The 14,469-nt window shown below is 41.5% G+C and overlaps 1 long non-coding RNA gene across 1 annotated transcript in view; it reads left to right on the forward strand.

Moving 5' to 3' along the window:
• LOC137164373 (uncharacterized) overlaps positions 1-14,469 on the forward strand; it is a 49,666-nt gene that overhangs the window by 11,081 nt on the left and 24,116 nt on the right. The gene's annotated exons all lie outside the window — the stretch shown is intronic.

Consider the following 14,469-nt stretch of genomic DNA (forward strand, 5'->3'; position numbering starts at 1 on the left):
AAGAGATTTAAGGTCAATCACACAGGAGGTCCCAAAATAATCCACCAAGATTACTAATCTATAGGTGATAATACTTCACTTACCAACACTAATCTTCCCACACTCTTTGAGATAGGCAAATAAGGATTGTTCTTTAAATGTATCAGCCACGCAGGATTCTGTCTCCTGAGTCTCAAACACTCAACATGAGCAGAGATATATAGGCTGAGCACAGTTGCAGAGGGCCTTAGAAGTGACGACTTGAAATTTAAAATTGATACAGTGTTCAGCAGGAAGCCAGGGGAGCAACTCATACAGGGGAGTAATGTGGTCTGATTAGGCAGGAAAGATAATTTAGCTTTTTGCATTTTGAGTAGATTGGAGGTGAGAGATACAGCTGTCAGACAGGCTAGAGAAGGGTTAGGGTTAGATATTATCACTGAAAATTACATTCTTTCCAGCCAGGAACAAAAACCAATACTACTTGACATGTCCACCCAAATCTAATTATAACAACTATGATTTGATTATGCACTTGAAAATTTGCAGTTCATTGTTAGTGAACAACGTGCAGAACAAGAATTATTTACAAAAACGATGTGGTAAACTTGTATACATTTGAGAAACATACAAATGGCTCACAGACAATTCACAAACATAAAATGAGGCTGAACTTCTCAAATTATTCTCTCAGCTGTATAGGTTGTAAAGTATCTTGCACAGGCAGTGAGATGGACTTGAAGATCTAATAAACACTTTCTCTCTCTAATTTCTGAGACTATATGACACGGACTACTACATCCCTGAAAGACCGAACTATTTGTTGTACAAGCCTGTATGTCTTGTCATTTTGAAGGAGATGAAATTGCTATTTTTGTTTCTAGTTCCTTTGGCAGGCATAACATCTTGCAGATAATGAGGGAATGATGCTTATTATAATTAATTTGTTTTGGTCAAAACTCTCCAAGGGCAAATTATTTTTAGAGCCATTGTAGCATAAATTAACATAGGTGTTCTGAACCTCACTTAGATAGGGATGGATCACTTCACTGAAAAATACAAACCACTTTGCTCCTGTCACCATGCCTCAGTGTGTCACAGATGAGAATGCCAGATTCAGGACACACTGCTGAGAAATAGGGCAGACTCACCCCAAACTGGTGGTTATTGGATCATTAGATTATATCAAGCCAATTAAAAAAAAACAAAAAACCAACAGTCTCACCACATTGGTTAACAAGATGTGAAAAATGCAGTCTCCTTTAGGCATTCCAGCGTTGTCTCACCACCCAGACACTGGACTCTATGAAGAGTGGTTACTGAAAACCAGTTTAATCAAATAGAGGGTACTTCCACTCTCAAGAGATCAGACACTTTGCCATGTCAATATATAACTCAGATCTTGCCCAATTATCATGCTGGATCCTTTAGTGACTAAAATCTAAACGTTTGATAATAAAAGAAAGAATAAGAGAGTTAATAGTGGTTAATAGATCATATACATACAAATAATTGCAAAGTCCATATCAGGATTGTAGGAGTGATTGTATAGACTGCTGACTTATAAAGTCTCTCTGGTAACTTCCAAAAGATTGGAAGGTCCTCAGTCCATAGTTCATTATGCTCCTTTTAGTTGTAAATCCACAGTCCAGAGAATCGGGGTAGGAAAGAGGTGAAATCAAAAATCTCAGGGGTCTTTTTATATCCTTTGCCATGTGACTGGAAATTTACTGTCTTCAACAAAGCTCACAGCCAAGTTTATGGAAACTTACTGGCAGAAGATGGAGTCCATGGTCACATGAGCATATCACATGTCCTTACATGGCTTGATGACTCCCAGGGGGTAGGCATTGGACCCCTGGAGCATGAAGCATCCTCAAGAAGAGCTGTCTGGGCAGAATGAATTTCTTGTATGGCCCATTGTGAGAGCTAAGTGTCTTTGGTGGCTCATCAATACAAAGCTGTCTGGCCTCAGAGTAAATTTTACCTGGTGGGTGTTACCCAGGAATACAATCACATATATAAGATGCAAATTCCTAGCCAATATTCATAAGTTAATATACAAAAATGATAAATGCATATAAAAAGGATAATCATACTTAGCAAATCATAACTTTTCAATTGACACCTTCCATGACATACTTAGTACAAGATTTATTGCAGTTGTAGAACAGTGGTAGTATCAATTATATAAATGGTCATACTTCAATCACACAGCATCTCAGCTCCATAAAATCATTAAACACAAATTCAAGTTGTTTATTAATGTGTTCATGGATAAACAAAGCTGTCACAAGATTCAGGGCTCCAACATGAGGAGAGATTGCAAAACAAAATGTATTTAGCATCAAAAAGAGCAAGTCGCAAGAGATTCTGAGCTGTGTAATAAAAGATCAGCTCTTCCTTTTTACAGTCATTGTCTGAAATAAGTACACTTTTTATATGCTGCATGTAGGTATTTTTAGTATCACCTAATTAATAAACAGACTGGAAGAAACTCAGAGGAAGGTCAGCATTAATAAAACATATTTAAACCATACAGTAGGAGATTCCATAGACCTGGACATACCCAAGATTTCAAGAACAAAGGTTTAGACCTGATAGGTAAACAGAATCATACCAAAGGAATGCCCTAAGGCTCCATGTTCTTGTTCATACTAAGCTAGTTTGCCATGTACAGAAGGATATGATCCAGGGAGTAGAATGGCCTCAAGCTAGGCTGTACAGAATGCAGCACATGCACTGTTATCTAATAAAATTGTTGTGCTTGGAGTTATGTGTGACAGTTTTCTTATACCAGATGGGGAGGAGCTGGAGACAAAGGACTTTGTCTGGGAAGTGGAGATGGGAGAGCAGAGAGTGGGAAACAGGTTGCTGCTGCAGAGGGGTCAGGCAATGAGGAAGGGTGCTAGGCAAGCCTTGGACTGGTTATTTGACAAAATCTGTATGTTACTAGCCCCTAAGGGAAGAAAGAAATCTAAATCTTGATGATAAAGAAAAGTTACTTTGAAGTTCATCAAGATGAAACCCATTTGAAATTTAAAATTTTATATGGGTTCTGTATACACATACAAGTTATTCTTGCTTTATACAATATAGATGTAGAATTCTGTGTAGCTCATGGTCATTGAGTCAAATACTATGGCTAGAATTTTAAACAATAAGGACTGGATTATTTCATGACTACAAATAATGTAGTTAAAATAATGTGTGATTACTTGCTTACCTGGTATAAACTACTTACACACACAAAAGTGCTAAAGAATTTTCATCTGTGAAAAGCATGGCAGAGGAAGACACTCAATGGTACTATGAAGAGGCCTTCCATGAACCAGCAACCCATGTTTGAATAGCTGGAATGATGTAGATCATTAAAGAAAAGCTGTTGTGCAGATCTCCCTGCTAAGCTGTTGTGCAGATCTCCCTGTTATCTATGAATATAACTGTTCCCATTATGAAGAGTAGTTGCTTTCCACTGTCCTGATTACCATATTTCGTATCAGTGATGCAAAAGATCAAATTCTTGGTAATAAAATTATTCCTTGATATAGTTAAAATTAAATAACTCCTCCGTCAACTGCTGTCTTTAGTTATTTATAATTTATGGTACAGAGGCTATTTAAAACTTGTCAGCTACATTCACTTAGGGTCATTGTGATACTGTTAAGTGCCTTTTTGTCTGTTTGCCTGATCAGAATTCTAGACGCACGACTATACAATTTTAAGGACTTGTCAGAAGGAAGTTTCAGAAAAATAGATAATGAAATACTATAGTAAAATTATTTCCTGTAATAATATTAGAGGATTTCACATTAATATAATAGGAACCTGCAGCATCCAGATGGAGTCATTTTTTGGGAAGCAATCAATTATAAAGAAGGGGAGGGGAAACAGTTTTTCTCTACATGTGTTGTTTTGCTTATCTACTATGATAAAACTTTTGAAATGCTGGAACACATTCCAGAGGAGAAGAGTTTTAATGAATGTTACATTTTCTAATGCATGCTAATGAGAACAAATATCTGAAAATGTGAGAAGCAAACCTTCATAGCTAGCCTTGATAAAAGTTTAGGAGACTATTTCCAAAACAGGAAACTTAGAAGTTGCTTCAAAGGGCAAGAAAGGGGCTGCAGCACTGCAAATTGTGATATTACTCACAACACCCTGCTACAAGCCATAAAATGAAATTATTCCCATTTGCTGCTGGCTGTCATGCACCATCTACAATTGGTGAAGAGCTGCTTCTGGTCCCGGGAGACAAGCACTGAGTGGTGGGATCACATCATTATGAAGATGTGGGATGATGAGCAGAGGCTGCAGAACTTTCATATGCGAAAGGCCACTTTGTTGGAACTCTGCGCAGAGCTGTCCCCAGCCCTGAAACGCATTAATACTCACTTGAGACCGGCTCTGACAATGGAGAAGCGGGTGGCCATCGCTCTTTGGAAGCTAGCAACGCCAGACTGCTACTGGTCAGTTGGGAATCAGTTTGGAGTCGGTAAATCCATTGTGGGCGCTGCAATAATACAAGTTTGCCGGGCCATTAACAGACTTCTGCTAAGAAGGGTAGTGACTTTGGGAAACGTGCAGGACATAGTGGATGGGTTTTCCCGCAATGGGGTTCCCAAACTGGGGGGAAAGGAGGACCGATAGATGGCACACATATCTCTATCTTAGCACCGGACCACCTAGCCACAGAGTACATTAATCGAAAGGGATACTTCTCAATGGTGTTGCAGGCCCTTGTGGATCACGAGGGATGCTACACCAACATCAGTATGGGGTGGTCTGGAAAGGTGCATGACGTGCATCTTTAGGAACTCAGGTCTGTTAAAAAAGATGCAAGCAGGGACTTTCTTCCCTGAACAAAAAATAAATTTTGGCGATGTTGAAATGCCAATAGGGATCTTTGGAGACCCTGCGTATTCATTGCTCCCCTGGCTGATGAAGCTGTACACCAGGCACCTGGACAGTGAGAAGGAGAGGTTCAATAATAGGCTCAGCAAGTGCAGAATGGTTGTGGAATGTGCATTTGGACGTTTAAAGGCTCGCTGGTGCAGTTTACTCACTAGGCTAGACATCAGTAAAAAAAATATCCTAGCAATTCTCTCCTCATGCTGTGCGCTCCATAAAGTCTGAGACACAAAGGGGGGAGGTTCCCGTTGGGTTTAGTCATGGAGGCAGATAGGCTGGCTGCCAATTTTGAGCAGCCAGATAGCAGTGCAACGCTGAGAGTCAACCACAGAGCATTGCACCTGAGGAAAGCCTTGAAATATCAGTTTTGCGGTGAGACCTAATGTTTCTGAGAAATCGATGTTCTATCTTCCCTTCCCATCCCCCACCCATTCCCCAGCACCACAGCACTGTGCTAGGCCCGTCTCCCTATCCCAGAGGTAATCCCCAGAGGTAATAAAGAGTAATGATCTTTAAAACAGTACATTTTTATTGTTGATCGTTAACTTCCTTTCCTTCCACTGTTATTTCAACACTTTGCATGCATTGTAATGGGGCTCTGAGGGGACACAGGCAAAGTTTCACTGTGCAAACAGAAAACAACACATTCCCACTTCTTAAAGAGGCGGGCGCCTCTTTCTGCTCCCCTCACCTGGCGTGGAGTGGAGCATGTATTGCACCCTGCTCAACCTCCTCCTAGATTGCTTAGGGGTAGGGGCTAGGAAAGAGTGTGAGAGTTGAGAGTTTTGCAGGGGCTGCAGAGGGAGTCTATCCTGCTGCTGCTCTTCTTGAAGCTTAACCAAACGCCTCAACATGTCCAACTGATCCCTCATTATGTGCAGCATCTCATCCTGTGTTGCATGTTCATGTTCTTGGGCTATCTTCCTGTTCTCCATGTCCATGTTCATTTTCTCCGATAATGAAATCCTCCAGACTCTTAGCTCTGTGTCAGCAGCCACGGAGGCATTCATTATCTTGGTGAACATGTCATCCCGAGGCTTTTTTTCATCTTCTAATCTGTGACAGGCTCACAAACTGAGAAACAGCAAATTTGACTTCTACCTCGGATGTGGTAATTTCTACCTCCATATTCTCATTCCCATTAGTCACCCTGCCATTATCCCTAAGCTCTTCATTAGCCTCATTAAAAACGGAGACAAAGTATTTGTTTAGATATTGGGCCATGCCTAGATTATCCTTAACTTCCACCCCATCCTCAGTACTTAATGGTCCACTTCTTTCTTGTCTGAGATGCTTACTCATCCAGCTTGGTCTACAACTCTTCCCTATGAATTTTTCCCCTTCCTTGGGATGCAGGCTTCAGATAGTTTCTGCAACTTTGACTTGAAGTAATTCCAAGCTTACTCCACCTTTAGATCAATGAGTTCTTCAGTCCAGTCCACTTCCGTAACTAATTCCCTAATTTTTTTTAAGTTAGCCCTTTTGAAATCAAAGACCCTAGTCAGAGATCTATTTTTATTTATCCTTCCATTTAGTTTGAACTGAATTAGCTCATCGTCACTTGAACCAAGGTTGTCCCCTACAACCAGTTCTTCTATGTCATCTATGAGGTCCTCACTACTCACCAATACCAAATCTAAAATGGCATCCTCTCTTGTTGGTTCACTACCTATTTGGTGAAGGAATATGTCAGCTATAACATCCAGGAAAATCTGAGCCCTATAATTATTACTAGCACTTGTCCTCCATATATCTGGGAAGCTAGTCTCCCATAATCACACAATTCCCAGTAGTATTTACTTCATTAAAAATATTAAAGAGGTCTCTATCCATATCCAAATCGGATCCCGATGCTGTGTAGTACACTCCAAGCACTATCCCAGGGGAAGCTCTAGTAGCTTTCTTTTCCAATGTGATTTGCACTCAGACAAACTATGACTTATCTATTCCTTCACTTCTAATTTATTTAGTCTACCTCATCATTGATATACAATGCTACTTCACCACCTTTGCCTTTATTTCTGTCTTTCCTAAACAACACGTACCCTTCAATACTTGTATTCCAGTCATGATTACTATTCTACCATGTTTCTGTTATCCCTATAATATCTGGTTTCATTTCCTGCACCACTAGCTCTAGTTCCTCCATTTTGTTACCCAGGCTCCTTGCATTGGTGTACAAACATCTTAATTTTTGCTGTTTGGCTTCACTCGCATCTCTTACTCGATTTGGCAGTCATTCTATCACGAGTATCACCTATTAGACTGGTGTCTACACTATTCTTCCTCTTAATGTCCATTCTCCTACCCACTACTGTATCCTTTCTTACTTAATTTTCCTCCATCTCAGTGCTAAAATCAGGCATGGAGATTACCTGGGCATCTCCCAACCATCTCCCCCAAATTCCTAGTTTAAAGCTCTCTTAATCAGTTGTGCCAATCTCCATCCTAGAAGTCTATTTCCCTCCCTCCCTCCCTCAGGTGAAGTCTGTCCCAGGAAACCAGTCCTCTGACCATGAATACCTGCCAGTGGCCATACATCCCAAAGCCCTCCGTATAGTGCCACTGCCTGAGCCATCTGTTGTTCATCATAATCTTGTCATGCCTATGTAGTTCTCCTTTAGGGACAGGCAGAATCCCACTGAAGATCACCTGAGCTTCAATTTCCTCAAGTGTCTTCCCCAGCCTGGCATAGTCTCCCTTTATAGAGTCCAGCAAGAATCTAGCCATATCATTTGTTCCCACATGAAGGACAATCAGTGGATTCTTTCCCATTCCCGTTAGGATTTTCTTCAGTCTCAGGGCCACATCCCATATCTTAGCTCCCAGCAGACAATACACCCTTCTGTTTTCCGGATCAGCTCTGGTTACAGGCCTATCTGTTCTTCTCCCTAAGGAGTCCCTAATTATGTACACCTGCCTTTTCCTGCTGACACTGTGATTCTCCGGCCTATCCCCAGGTCCTCTCATCTTCTATTCTCCATTGCAATTTTCTGCAATTTTCCTGTATTCTCCTGGGGCTCTTATTTGGTGGTATCTCCATTGGCTCATCCACTCTTTGTATAGGACTAGCTACTCTTCTCTTCTTTCTTGCCCTCCCACCTTCAGTTACTGCCTGCTGTGCCCCTTCATCATTTTCCAACTCCACAAACCTGTTCCTGAGCTCTATTTCTCCTTCACTAGCCTCTTCCACAGCTTGGGTCACTACCAGTGCTGCCTCTGTATTTGTCATAGCCTTCTCTGTATTTGTCATAGCCTTGTCATAGCATTTCCCCATGTATAAGATGCTCCCATATATAAGATGCACCTTAATTTTGGGGCCCGAAATTTGAAAAAACATGTATTACGGTAAAAAAATCTACAACCACTGTATAAGACGCACCCAGTTTTTAGACCCCAAATTTTTCGAAAAAAGGTGCGTCTTATACATGGGGAAATACGGTACTTCCTGTCAGTGAGAGAGAATAAAAACAAAACAAAAAAGCCCACCAAAACAAATCCCCAAAGAGGACCACAACAATACCAGAACACCACACACTCCCTCCCCAAACTCCCCTTGCAAACCCAAACTCAAACTTCTCTATTTACAGCTCAGAGTGACATCGAATTTCATGGTAATAGAAGTGGAATTTATAAGGGATTCTGTAGCTAACTTGCTGCCATCTGTGAAGCCATATGTACCACCTGGTTAGCCAATATCAGATGTAAATGACCAACCATGTATTGAGTTTGACTATGACAGCACAAAGGGATTCAGGTATCTGAATCTGGCACAAAGTCTGTACTGTTAACAAGCATTAGAATTAAATAATAAAAAAGCAAAAATGAACTTTTAAAAAAGGCCCCAATGCATCAGTGAAGGACACAGTGCCCTTGTTTTAATGGACAGATCTGGTGCAGTGGTAGGGGAGAAACTCTAAGCAGACATTTGCCAGCTGTTGCAAAAGCATTTCTGTTAATCTTCAAAAGGAGTTAATCTCTCTCTCCATGAGATTCAGTTTTATTTATTTTTTAAAAATCTATAACTACTGTAACACAAATTGCTTCATCTGAGCTGGTGAGTTAATACACTTTCTACTTGCATGACAGCCAAATCAGTATACCAGCCCCTGGAGGGTTTCAAAGATAGAATCACTGAACAGTTGTTTAATGCTTTTCCTCTTGTAATTTGTTATACTTTATAAAATAGAATTAAAAAAGAACAGTGTCATAAGGTAAACCCAGTGACATTAATAATAAATACCAAATTTGACAAGTTAAAAGTTGGCTGTTACTATTTTATCATCCTTGGAGACTGTGTAATTAATGTTTTATAACCTGCATCAACCCATTAAAAACAGCACTGATTTCAAGGGCACCTTAAAAGAGAGACTTTTATAAAGTTTTCCTGGGTTGTTTCACTTGGGATTTTCTATTATAGTCTTCATAGAATTGCATGTAAAGTGTGTGTGTGTGTGTGTTTACATAATATGCAAAGTGCTTTTGTTATAAACTTTTGGCAGAATGATTAGTTTTTATTTGAACATGCTGAAAAGATCAAACCATTATAAATATTAGCAAAGCCTATCATCCGCAAAACAGCTTCCTCAGCACTAAAGATGGGCCTACGCCAAAACGTTTGTTCTGTCGTCCCATTCTATTACCCTCCCACCCCCATTTGTTCATCTTTAAATATTATCTGAATTCTAGGTTGTGAACTCTGTGGGGCAGGGACTATTTATATGAGTGATGCCTAATACAATGGGGCCCTAATTTCTGCTACAGTTAAAAACAAACAAACAAAAAAACCCAAAACTACCATTACCAGAATTCGAAGAGGTGGGAATCTGAACTTTGTGTCATCAAGAGGGATGATTTTAATAGTCTCATTAATTGAATGATGATAAACAGAGATGCATAGAAGTAAGGTACATGGATTAAATTAATTTTGAGTACAAGTAAAGAACTCACTTCTTTGAAAATCAGAGAGAGAGAAGGGAGAAGCCTAGCACCATTCTGACTTAATTTAATTTAGCAGCTTGTTAGGGAAAAAACCCATATGCAATAGCCCCAGGCAGACACGCAGTCCCTCTCCCTTGCCCCCATTTTATTGTATTTAGAATTGTTTTCTATATGGGTTCATAACTTGTTTCAAGAGCCATTTATTGGGGAGTGTGGGGGGTGAGAAGGGACTAATAAATGCAAAGCTAATTTTCTGTCTATATTATCTCAGGATAATCCTTTTATCCAAGGGAATTAAGACCCATTTTATGATGTTCAGTGGCATTCTACCAAGCCTGCATTTGAACAGAATTAATACAAGTCAAGCATGCCACCATGTATTTCTTTCTCAAAACTTCTTTAGTGATTTATTGATTCTCTTTTAAATTTTTGAGTGAATTGAGAACTCTTGAAAGCGAGACATTGTTGCTGGCTGTGAGCCAAGCATAATGCAGCTAGCACACTCCAAACATCTTCATGAATCTCTGCCAATGCATCTCTCCCCTCATATGCAGCACCTCTAATGCGCTATCAGCAAGTTCTTCCTGAAAATAGATAGACAAGGTGGGTGAGGTGACATTGGTTATTGGACAAGCTTCTGTTGGTGAGAGAGATAAGCTTTCACGCTTACACAGAACTCTTCTTTAGGTCTTCATGCTCTGTGTAAGCTTGAAAGTTTGCCCCTCTCACCAACAGAAGTTGGTCCTATAACCAATGTTACCTCACCCAGTTTCTATCTCTAATATCCTTGGACAAACAGGGCTGCAACAACACCAAAAATAGATAGGAAGTATCTGAAAGTAGTGGTGGTGATTTTGTGAGGGACACAAATGAGCACTAGCCTGAGGCAGTTGAACCTACCTTCATTAATTAATGAAGCAAAGATTTGTTTTGAAGTCTCTAGAGGTGAAGACAAAGTAATGTACGTTGGTATGAATAATTTAAACTTTTGTGTACTTCACTGGGTTCCACATTAACAATTCAGGAAAAAAGATTTGAGCATCACTTTAGATATTTCAAAGAAACTCACTGCTCAATATGCAACAGCTGCCAATTAAAAGCAAACATAATATTAGGATGCCATAAAGCTGAAAATGTAAAATAATGATATGCCCTCACCTGCAACACTACGTTGAGATCTGGTCACCTAGTCTAAAAAAGCTGATAGAAATAGAAAGGGTTCAGAGGCAAGCTGTGAAAATGATTAGAGGTATAGAAAAACTTCCAGAATGAGAGAGATTGAAAAGATTGGGACTGTGCTTGTATTAGAGGAGTTATGAGTAAGAGGGGATATTATAACGATACACAAAGTAATGAATGGTGAAGAGAAGGTAGTAGATAGAGTAAATGGTAGGGCCCATTCTTATAATTCAAAACAAGGGGACATCCAAGGAGTTACCAAGCTGAACAAGCAAGAAATTTAAAACTAATGAAAGGAAATATTTTTGTTCCCACAGTGCACCATTGGTCTGTGGAATGCATGGCCTCAATGATATCTTGTGGCAAAGTGCTTAGCAGCATTCAGAAAAGGATAGCATGTATATATGACTAAGAGGAACTGCTAGAATTACATCTGTAAGGATTAAAAAAATTTAAAACACTTCAGAGTTGGAAAGGGATATAAACCTAATGCATGAGGACATAAGCCAACCTACAAAATATTTTGTGGAAGTTCTACGGCCTGAGTTATATAGGAGTTCAGAGTAGATGATCACAATGGTCCCTTCTGTCCTTGGAACCTTTGAAACATTAAGGGGTTGTTATTGTTGGTCATGTTTATTATGTCAGTGCCTAGGGACCAACCAGGCATGGGGCTGTGCCTAGACAGCAGCAGACAGTCCCTGTCCTGAAGGGCTTACAAGCTAAATAGACAGGGAAGACAAGGATGTTACAGACAAGCAGAGCGAACAACATGTTGGCCTACAAATATCATCTTAGTGCCATGATTTTTTTATTTATTTTTTTTGATTGGGTGATATTTAGTTGGGTGGGGATTAGCTAAATGAAAAGATAGGAGAAAAAAGAGAGAACACTGTCAGAGGGGAAGAGAAGAGAATAGGGCAGAGGAAAAGAGGAAGGAGCATGGTCGTAGTTTGGGTGGTTACAAGGGGGAGTGTCATGTGAGGTCACATACCACTTCCCCTCCCCCTCCTCTGCTCCCCTCCGATTTCTGCAAGCGCCAAGATGCCCTGCAGGGCTTGCTCTGCTCAGCCTGTGGGAGGGATGGTGGCTCTGTCACCTTCACCTCCCTCCCCCCCCCCAAGCACCGTTTCTGCTCATGGGGAGCAGAGGAGGCGATGAGATGCAGCAGCTGTTTTCCTGTGCTCTGGTTCCCTGCCTCCGCAGCTGGATGCCACCTTCTGGGTCCTAGTGCATGACCTCTTCATGTACAATGGTGAGTGCCTGTGGGAGGCAGGGCATGGAAGGTGGTGGGGGGAAGAGAAGAGGATGAGATGGGGCAGGGGACAGTGAAGAGAAGAACGGGGAGGGGATGGAGAAGAGAAGGGGATACAGGAATGGGTGGAGGGAAGCAGGAGCCTGGCATGTGGTGTCCCCTCAGCCACAGCAGCACCAGAGCAGCAACATCCCAGCAGCAGCTAAGGCTCCCCCATTAAACTGGACTGTCTGTCGCCCCAGCACCAGCGGCCCAGTAACCATTCCAGGCGGAGGGAGAGTCAGTGAGTGAAGATAACTGGCTTCAGCGTACATGTATGTGTGTGTGCATGTGCCCACTGTGCTTTGCACCTCCCTCTTCTCCCCCCCCCCCCCCAAAAAAAATATAGCTGTCAAACTACACCTATGGGGAGGAGAGGAAGGAGGAAGGTATGAGGGGAAGGTGTTAAGATGATGCTGAGGTGAAGAGATTGTGAAGGAAGAAGAAGTGGGAGGAGTTTGGTGCAAACAGTCACTCACATAATGTAGCGAATGTCTTGTTGAAACTGTAAAATAAAACTCTGACATCATCAATCGCCCTAGGTCCCTGCTCCAACTGCTGTTGCCGCAGCTGCTCCTTCTATCTTCAGTCTCTGGCTGACTTCTCCCTGCATTTTCTTTCCCCAAGATCATGTGGCTGGAGGGAGGTAGAATCCCACATAGGTCCTAGTGCCTCTGAGGAGTGAAGTTCTGGAATAGCCTTCCAAAGGGAGCAGTGGGGGCAAAAAACCTAGCTGGCTTCAAGACTGAGCTTCATAAATTTATGGAGGGGATGGTATGATGGGATTGCTTAATCTGTTTAATTAACTGATCTTTGACTAGTGGTAAGTGTGCCACAGGCCCGTGATGTTTGATGGGGTGGGTTCTGAGTTACACAGAGAATTCTTTCTTGGGTGTCTTGCCCACATGCTCAGGGTTTAGCTGATCGCCATATTAGGGGTCGGGAAGGAATTTTCCCCTAGGACAGATTGGCAGAGGCCCTAGGGGCTTTTCGCCTTCCTCTGTAGCATGGGGCACAGGTCACTTGCTGGTGGATTCTCTGTACCTTGAAGTCTTTAAACAATGATTTCAGGACTTCAGTAACTCAGTCATAGGTTAGATGTTTATTACAAGAGTGGGTGGGTGAGGTTCTGAGGCCTGCATTGTGTAGGAGGTCAGACTAGATGATCATATTGGTCCCTTCTGACCTTAAAGTCTATGAGTCCCCATAACAGTTCTGGGTGTACAGGTTGATGGTTAGGAAGAAACTTTTCATAGAGATAAGTTATTCCATAATTGCCCACTTCTTGCACCTTCCTTGGAAACCTCCGGAAGTGGCCACTGTCAGAAGTAGGAGTTTGGATTAAACGAACCATTGGTCTGCACCTGGTATGGCAGTTCCTATGTTCCTGTGAAGGACTGGAGTGAGACGGTGCACGCTGGCCTAATCTCCTCCTCCCAAACCTATTGCACTAGCAGTATTAAGACAGGAATAAAGGAAAAGCCTGACTGACCTGTGCTATCTTAATGTCACTGGGTTCTCTGCCACTCGTGTGAAGTCATGTACTAGATGAGTTTCAAGGAGAGATGATTGGTTTTGTTGTTCAGATTGTTAAATTGTGTTTCTGCTCTCTTCGTGAGTTCTGCTTTCTTTTCCCACTCGCTTTCTGGTGATCACTGCAGGCCCAGTCTTGCTGAGTGCCTCGTGCATGGTACAGAACAACCTCAATTCCCATTGAAGCCAGTGAGAATTGAGTATGCTCAGCGCATTAGAGGATGACACCCAAATTGTGTATATATAAACTGAGGTGGAGGCTTTCCACCTACCATGTTGTCTGTTAGCAGGATTCCTAAGGGATCAACTAGTTTCACAGGTGAACCTATCTGTAGCTATCTAGAACTTTAATCAAGTGTTGGATTGATGTGTGTATGCTGAGTGTTGCTGTAACTGGAGCTGATATAGTCTTATTGTAATGATGGAGGCTACAGCCATATGCCTCTACCTTTTAAGAGTAAATCATTTGGAATGACTTCCTATTGTGTCTTCCTGCTTTCTAAAGAGCAAACAAGACTGCCTTCTGCCTCACTGCCATTTATCTCTCTATCTTGTATGATAGTATATATAATTCACCACTGAAGAATCCAAGTGCCTCCACGAATTATGAGGCATATGCACAAAAATGT

The sequence above is a fragment of the Emydura macquarii genome, unplaced genomic scaffold (genome assembly GCF_026122565.2).
Source record: "Emydura macquarii macquarii isolate MOO-44397 ecotype Brisbane River unplaced genomic scaffold, CSIRO-AGI_Emac_v2 contig_2676, whole genome shotgun sequence".
Classification (NCBI taxonomy): Eukaryota; Metazoa; Chordata; order Testudines; family Chelidae; genus Emydura; species Emydura macquarii.